The 8,850-nt window shown below is 42.8% G+C and overlaps 1 long non-coding RNA gene across 1 annotated transcript; it reads left to right on the forward strand.

Annotated features, from left to right (window-relative positions):
• Nucleotides 1-400: 400 nt before the first annotated feature.
• LOC115082124 lies at nucleotides 401-2,860 on the forward strand. The gene is made up of 3 exons (XR_003854080.1): nucleotides 401-603; nucleotides 813-945; nucleotides 2,725-2,860. It is a non-coding gene; the product is annotated as an uncharacterized LOC115082124 (long non-coding RNA).
• The last annotated feature ends 5,990 nt before the right edge of the window (nucleotides 2,861-8,850 follow it).

Below are 8,850 nucleotides of genomic sequence, written 5' to 3' on the forward strand. Positions count from 1 at the left end.
AGAATACCAATGAAATGATCCAAATGTGGGGGAGCCCTAGGGGATGGGAACGGGTGCTCGGTCAGTCTCAGGAGCTGGTCTATCTCAGTGGATTATATTTGCACTTCTCCATCATTGATGGCACAGCCAATACTGATGCATTGGGGAAACACAAACAACCCATTGCCTCTAAAACTGAGCGAATATATCTGAACGCTGAGGACAGTAACCACTGGTTTTATGGGACCCTGTGGTAAGAGCCACAGGGGGGGAACACTCTCGTTCATTCTCAGCTCTTCCAAATGTAGTATGTCACCAGTCTCTGCTTGCCTTTATTGAAATTATTTGTCCTATCATCTCTCTCACTTTTGTCGAAAGGGCCTGTTTAAATCCTGTACTTTGCTACCCTTCTTGTTATGGCTATGGGGCATTCGTGCTGTTCCCTTCACATGATGATCTTTATTACCTGACTGATCTGGTGCAGGGTGGCAGTGACTGGCCCAGTCCATGTGCTACTCTGGGGACAGAGGCTCTCTCCCACCCCTAAACCTGTAGTTGCTGCTGTGGGAATCGCTACATCAACTTTAAGAAGGTGCTCTGGAGAGTCTTCACCTGCGTAGCCATGTAAGTATTTGTCTTTGTAATAATCTGTTTTATGCAACTTTGAAGCTTTGAACTACATGTAAAGTTGTGTAGATGATGTGACCTATCTATGCATGCTTATTTTTTTTAGTTTATGCTAGCTGTTAAATGTGTACAATATAGTTAATTTTGAGATGGTAGCATTTATTAAATTACCTCTTTTTTTCCTTTTCTTTTGAAAACAACTTTAGGACAGGCAACTACCCTGTTACTGATGAGAGGAAGCAACAGGTCCACTCTGCTCCCTGGAAAAAAGGGTGCCCTGTATAATCCAGGAGGATATCTCACACTGGGAGGGGAGCTGTGATGTGTGCTACTGTTTTTGTAAGCATTTCAATTGCCACAGTGGTTAAACATGTGCCTGCAAGCGTGAATTCACGTGCTCTGTGTGTGTGATAGACAGCATGGCTGTCTGCTCGTTGTCTGTGATGTATGTATGTAGTGGTAGGTCTCACTTGAGTATTGTATCTGTGCTGTTGTTACTGAGTGGGTGGGTTATTTAGCCATTCAGTAAAATACATATATAACATAGTAGTAGTGGCAGAAAAGAACCAAATGGTCCATCCAGTCTGCCCAGTAAGCTTAAGGTAGTTACTCCCATATTTCTCTTAAGGGTAGTAATTATCGCTCTGTGCAGTTATCCCCAAACCTTATGATAGCTGAAATTTTTATGGGTAACATTTTTTACTGGGTGATGAGCTTCCTTGAAATTCATAGTGCTGCTTGACGTGCTTTGCTTATGGACTTGTCCGTAGAAGCAGTCCTGTGATTTTTTTTCCTTATGTTAGTTATTTTATATACTGTCATTCCAAGTGATGATCACAACGGTTTACAAAAGTAACATTCTTCTTTTAGGTCATTACATACTTAGGTGTAACACATTTTGATATAACACATACTTTGGTATTACATATTCTTTGGCAGGATATATATTTTGGTTTGATATATACATTGGCAGTACACAAATGGGTCATATGAATTGAGGATTATGTTCTTTTACTTCTCAACTGAGGGGGGGGGGGGACATTGGGTTAGTAGGATTGGGATTCTGTTTAGTAATTTACATTGTCATAGGAGAATTGTCCAGAGCTACTTTGCTCTCTCGTTACTTGGCATTGTTATTTGTTCTTGTCATTGTTGACTCTGCATTCTGTTAGAATTTAAGCTAGATTATAAGCATTTTTAAATAGTTACGTTTTTGATTCACATTTGAATGGTTTATTTCTGGAATCAATCGTATTGTCTCTGGTAATGAATTCCACAGTCTAGGGCCTGCTATGGAGAACACGCGATCACTTATTTGCTTCAGGTGAGTGCTCCGGATTGTAGGAGCACTCACCTGCCAGTCACTACCTTGTGACTGGCAGTAGTCCTTTGTTTTGGGACCTTAGGGTTCGTTGTGGTGTGTATAGTTGAAGCATCACGCCTATTAGTCCTGGGTTATCATTGAGGATGATTTTAAAAATTAAAGTTAAACCTTTGAAATACATTCGGTATTGTATCGGTAGCCAGTGCAGTGCCTTTAGCAAGGGTGCGATGTGATCAAATTTCCTGGTTCCAGTTAAAAGTCTTGCTGCTGCATTTTGTGGTAGTTGTAGTTTTTTTTAATGGGCTGGTTGGGAGCCCTAGTAGTAGGGAGTTAAGTAATCTATATTTGAGAAAATTAGAAATTGTAGAACCATACAGAAGTCTTTGGTAGTTAGTGGTGGTTTCAGTCTACGTCTGCGCATCAGTGTCCCAGTAGAAGTCAGGGCCCTCTTGGTGGTCGCCTGAATCCAGTTTCCCTTTTCCCCCTGCTGTTGAAGTGGGGAGCAACGTTGCAGTTGCACTTAAAGCATCAGTGTTGTGCTGGTGCTCATGCTCTTAGCAGTTGCAACCATTTGGTTCCTCTTCTTGTTTGTATGGGCAGGTGTTCCTTCGTGTTGTCACGTCCATGCTGCTGTGCTTCCAGCTGTTATTCTAGTCAATCTTTCCTCTGTGTCTGTTTCATGCTTACTCCATTACCTTTGTCTGAGTTTCCTTTTTTTTCCCTGTAGGTGTTGCGGGCGGCTTGGCACGGTTTAAGGAGAGGTTTTCGGTATCATTGTTTTCCTTCTTTTGCAGCTACACGGACACATGTTGACCTTGTGACTGGCAGAGGAGCAGCAGCAGCAGTAGTCGCCCAGAATAAGGAAAGGAGAGCCTGGGGTGCCACCCAACAGTAGCAACAACGGGAGAGAGTGCGTCCTCAGCCACACGCCACCCCTAACCACCATCCCCTCGTTCCTCAAAGAAACTGAGGGTATAACTTTGTTTTCCGATTGACTTCTTGTTTTCTGTTTTAAAACATCTGCTCGCATTTCCTATGAGAACATGTTTTTAATGGGTGTGGCACAAAAGACGAGCGTCTTGGACCGTCTGGGGTGATTTGGTGTGAACGTGGGGTGTGCGTGCAATGCAGGGGTAATTTTGCTACACGAATGTGACAGCAGATTTGCGAACAAGTTACCCTTATTTTCAAAGATTGCTGCTCGTACACAATTGTTCCCATTATTACGTGTGCTAGAAACGTTTCGTGGAATTTTGCGCACGTGCTTTTGAAAACGGAAAAGTGTGCGCTTCAGTGCAAAGCCCTCTCTAAACTCCTGGGCCCCTGCCTTCAGATAAACTCACGCACATACACGACATGCATGTGTAAGCTACCCGCCTGCCAGGCGAGCGGTTTTATAGCAGGCCATGTCACCTGTGGAAATGCCATTGAAAATGTCCATCTATATGTACATCATTCCGTCTATAGGTACAACATTTTATATTATAGAGATATAACTCGGGCAATATTCAGTAAGCCGGCCAGGGGCAATATTATTCAAGCACAGTTATCCGGATAACTTTAGCCAGATATTCAACGGGACAAGCCTCCTTCTGGAATGTACTTGGATAAAGTTACGCAGATGACGTTATCCGAGTAAGTTTGCCACTAGTGCGGACCAAGGTGTCCCCCCACCCCAACCAACCATAACCAATGCCAGGAAATAATGTAGCAAGTGAGCCGAGGAGCCCCCCCCCCTCGATGCCAATAAATAATTTAATTTAACAAGCTGAAGGTCTCCTCTCCCTGATGCAAAGAAATGATTTAATGTGGCAAGCTGAGACACCCCCCCCCCCCTCCAAGCCATGAAATAAGGTAGCAGTTTGAGGCACACTCACCCCCTGTGCCAGTCCAATGCCAAGAATTCATTAAATGTAACGGGGTGAGGTCCTCACTCTCCCAGCTGCTAACCTCCAACGTGCCAGTCTAAGCCAGCAGCAGGAGGAGACATGCCCTGCATTTAATATTCATTTATCCACTTCACTGGCCACCGATTGGCCCCTTCACTGACAGTGAAAGGACCACCCCCTGTTCAGAACTGGGGATTCAGTTGTCAGTGAAGGGACCAATCAGTGACCAGTAAAGTAAGTAAATGAATATTAAATGCTGATGCAGTTCTCGGCTATGCCAGTATATACTGTTCAGGCTAGCTCCTCCTCCTTGACTTAGGGTGCCATTATGGGGGTTAGCAGCTGGGATTGGGAGATTCAGGGGTGGGAGGGGGATTTGGGGGGTGGAGGGGGAGGCGCCTCAGCCCACGTCATTTAATTCAGTCTTGGCATCGGGAGAGGGATGCCTTGGCCTGTTATATTTAATTATTTCATGGCATTGGGAGGGAGAACACCTCGGCGACTGCTCAGCTGCTTCTGTTTGTGGAGGAGCAAAGGGGTTTGGCAGCTCGAACAAAATTGCCATATTGGGTCAGACCAAAGGTCCATGAAGCCCAGTGGCCAATCCAGATCACAAGTACCTGGCAGGATCCCAAAGAATAGATCCAGTCCTTCTTGCTCCTAAGCAGGGATAAATAATGGCTTCCCAAGTCTACATGGCTAACAGTGGTTAACGACTTTTCCTCCAGGAACTTGTCCAAACTCTTTTCAAACCCAGCTATGCTAACTGTTTTCACCACATCCTCTGACAACAAATTCCACACTTTAATTGTATGGTGAGTGAAAAAATACTTTCTCAGTTTTGTTTATGGAGTGATCCCTAGACCTAGTACTATTTAAGAGGATAAATATCCATTCCATATTTACCCATTCCACCACATTCAAGATCTTAAAGACCTCTATCATATCTCAGCTGTCTCTTCTGCAGGCTAACCTATTTAGCCTTTCCTCATAGGGGAATCGTTCCATCCCCTTTATCATTTTGGTCGTCCTTCTCCATATCTTTTCTAATTACATAATAAATTTGTTGAGATGGAGCAACCAGAACTACACACAATACTCAAGGTGCAGTGGTGCTATGGATCAATACAGAGACATTATGATATCCTCAGTTTTATTTTCCATTCTATGGTAAATTTCAGGATGTCCAGCTTGAAATCCTTGGTAGGTTATACTAAACTCCACCATAAGGACTGAGACCGCACTTTTAGGCCTAGCTAGAAACAACTAAAGGCAGAGGTACTGAAAATGACATAGCTCCAGTATGCTAAGAATTATATAGTTATTTAGGGGTAGATTTTAAAAGGTGCGCGCGGGAGTAGATTTGTTCGCGCAACCCGGCGTGAACAAATCTACTCCCGATTTTATAACATGCGAGCGCTGCCGCACGCATGTTATAAAATACAGGGTCGGCGCGCACAAGGCTGCGCAAAATTTGCAGCCTGCACGCGCCGAGCCGTGCAGCCATCCTCCGTTCCCTCTGAGGCCCCTCCGAAATCAGAGGGGCCTCGGAGGGAACTTTCCTTCCGCCCACCCCCCAGCCCTAACTAATTCCCCCCCCACCTTTATTTTACAAGTTAAGCCTGCCTGAGGCAGGCATAAGTTGCGCGCACCGGCCAGCTGCCAGCGCCATGTTCCGGTCCGGGGGCTGGTCCGGAGGCTGTGGCCATGCCCCCCGGAACGCCCCTGGGCCGGAACCACACCCATGGCCCCGCCCCCGGAATGCCTCCCCCCGATGACACGCCGGCCACAACACGCCCCCTGCCACGCCTTCGACACGCCCCCCGCAGCCATGCAAGATAGGCACAGTGCGCACAGGGGGTGGAAGGGGCAGCTTTTCGGGGGTTACGCGCGTATCTTACGCGCATAACCCTTTGAAAATCTGCCCCATAATGTTTAGTAGCAGAGCATAACCATATATGGAGATATTTAGCGTTGTTTACTCCAAAAAGTTAAGTGTAATTTTGTAGGAAAAACGGAAGCTTATGCATAGGTATAAAACGAATTAGGTAGATGTTCTTGAAGAATTCAATGCATATTGATAAAATGTCACTAATATTCATGTATTGTGTAATGTGCTGATCATTGATTTGTGCATAGCTTGTAATCAGTATCTTAAGATCATTTATAAGATGTGAATTGTTGCCGCGCCACTCAGAGCTCTCACATTTTGGGTTGCTGTCGATGACCTGTTTTATCTGTGTGCGCCTACGATCGGATAAATAAAATAAGGAAGTAAGCTAATTGCATTCTGTTTCTTTAGTGATTCCAAATTGTTCTTTAAAGCTTTTAAATTATTATAGACAGAAGTGTATAAAGCCAGTCCAAGGGCCTCCAGGGTAAGACCCACTTACGGAATTTTCCACAATTCCTTTCCTAATAATACCTAGCATTGTGTTTGCTGTTTTGACTCCTACCACACAACTGGCCAAGGATTTCAAAGTATTGTCCACAATGATTCCAAGATCCTTTGTCTGATCCTTAATATGGAACCCAGCATCATATACCCATAGTTTGGATTATTCTTCCCTTTATGCATCACCACATTAAATTTCATCTGCCATTTAGAGGCTAAGGTTCTCTTGCATTTCCCTCACAGTTGGCTAGGGATCTGACAACTTTGAACAACTTTTTGTCATCTGCGAATTTGATCACGTCACTCATCATCTCCTTTTTCCAGATCATTTATGAATATATTTAAAAGCACTGATCCCTTTCCGTGATCAAAAAGAAGAAAGCAGTTAGCACACCAGTTGAGGCTTGAAATGGCATACAGATAAGAAATCGAGACTTGCATGCTATGCCTTTACTTCTAACTTCTTCTGTATTCCCTTAAATTTTGCCTATTTTCCCCTCCCCCTTTGATTGAGGGCTAATGATATTGGTATGTTTTGTGGATTGAGTTAATTTTTTCTGTATGTTATTTCTGATTTTCTTGATAAGTCTATTCTTGTTGTAATTGAAAACATAAATAAATGGAAAAAATAGAAAGCACCTGTCCCAGTACAGATCCTTTGGGGTTGGGTTGCCACCTGCTCCATATTTTCAGGACAGGTTGATCCAGTCTTGCTTGTACTCATCTGCATACAGGTACTTATAGTCTTTCTTTGCTTAGGGAATGCAATAAGGAAATCAGAATAAATCCCAGCATGCAATGGGGTAAAAACCAGGACTGGATCAACCTGTCCTTAAAATTTGTAGCCAGTGGCAACCCTATTTGAGATACTCTACTATTTACTTTTCTCGATTGAGAGAAATGATCAACTAATCAGCTAACTTTAGGAGTGTTTCAATCTCGACCAAAATTAGCCAGGTAACTTTACCTAGGTAACACTGATATTCAGAGCTAGTCAGATAAATTAAAAGCATGTCCTGGAAAATCCCCTCCCTGCCTCTTTTATATTCAGTTAAATTTTAGCCATATAATGATTTACTTGACTAAAACATAGCTGCTTAGCTGGGAGGGAAATTTAAAATCTGGGTTTTGTCTGGCAAATTCCCGAACTTAGCTAGACAACCCCTTCAGCTGTATTAGTAGTGCAATATAGTGCTGTGAACAGTCAGTGTGATTGAGACCTGCTTGCTAATGTAGCCATGCAGTATGTCATTAGTGCATGTGCTTTTTGAGATCTCTAAAATCCTGGGGATCGGTATGGCTCTGTGTGTGTGACTCTAAATAGCTGAAAAGTTTATACAAAAATAAAAGTTTGCATGCATGTAGAACATGTATAGAGTTTGTTTGAGGTGTGACTGAATGTGTAAGATGTGTAAGAAAAGGAGGGTATAAAGCTGTAAAGCAAAGAAAAAGAGATTTAGATTAAGGTGAGAGATGTTATGCACATTGTAGATGAGATAATAGATATCAGAGTATAATAAAGTGGTTCTTAGAAGGAGACCTCTGCAGTCTTTGGCAAGAAAAATGGCAGTGGCTTTTCTTGCAAGGGAAACTGTGAGAATGTCCAACAACAGAAAAAGATTGTTACATTTTTAGGGCATGGTGGATGTTATTTCATGAAGTAAATGGAGAGGGCTTATTCAACCTATAGCTTTGTTTTTCCCCCCACAAGTGTAAATAAATGTAAAAGTGTCATAGTCTCTCTCATGAAAGTGATGGGAGCTGCCTGACAGTACTGGCGCTCCAGTCTGGGCTTAAGCAGAAGTAATATATTTGGGTTTGAGACCTTTGGGAGGGTAATAAAAGGCACTTAAAATGTGTGTGAATAAGTGTTTGTGAACATGTCTTGAGATGGAGTAGAGGGCATTAATGATGCAATGCCTCTATAGTGGCTTCTCCCTCTGTGTGCGAAGCAAATCCTTTTTTCAGGTCCTGACAAAATTTATTTATTTTTTTTGCTATCAGCTTTTATGACATTTGTTCAGGTTTATGGCTCCATTGCCCTCCAGGTGTCAAAAAGATTGAAGGTGGATCAAGCCCTATAAGTATAGGTCCCTAGATAGATAGTATGCACGTTGGACCTCAATCCTTGTTACTGTGAGTCAGTTTAGACTAGATCAAATGCAGCTGAGTATTTTTACCGTGTGTGGCTATTAGATACAAAGACATTTTTCACAGCCTTGAATCAAAATTAGAAACAGTGGAAGCCTCAGATGGGACAATTTCACATTTCTGGAAGACCAAACCTTCAGAAAGTGTATAAACTAGATGAAGTCAGTCCAGAGGGCGGCTACTAAAATGGTCAATGGTCTTTGTTTTAAAGCATACGGGATACGATACAAAAATCAAGCATTCACGCATCAAGTTAGTTTTTCTTGCTAAGTGACATTATAAGCACAAATGTAAAGGACAATTATAACACCCGCAGTGGGGGAGTTAAGCTTTTTGCTTCACACACATACCTTGGGTCTTGTATAATCATCGGTCCACACAGTCCTTGACTCAACAGCTAAAAAAATAAGGGAAGTGTCTATTTTTACTTGCAAAAGAACATTTTAAAATCTTTTTGAAATAAGAACTGTGTGGACCGATGATTA

Source organism: Rhinatrema bivittatum, unplaced genomic scaffold, assembly GCF_901001135.1.
Source record: "Rhinatrema bivittatum unplaced genomic scaffold, aRhiBiv1.1, whole genome shotgun sequence".
In the NCBI taxonomy this organism is placed as follows: Eukaryota; Metazoa; Chordata; class Amphibia; order Gymnophiona; family Rhinatrematidae; genus Rhinatrema; species Rhinatrema bivittatum.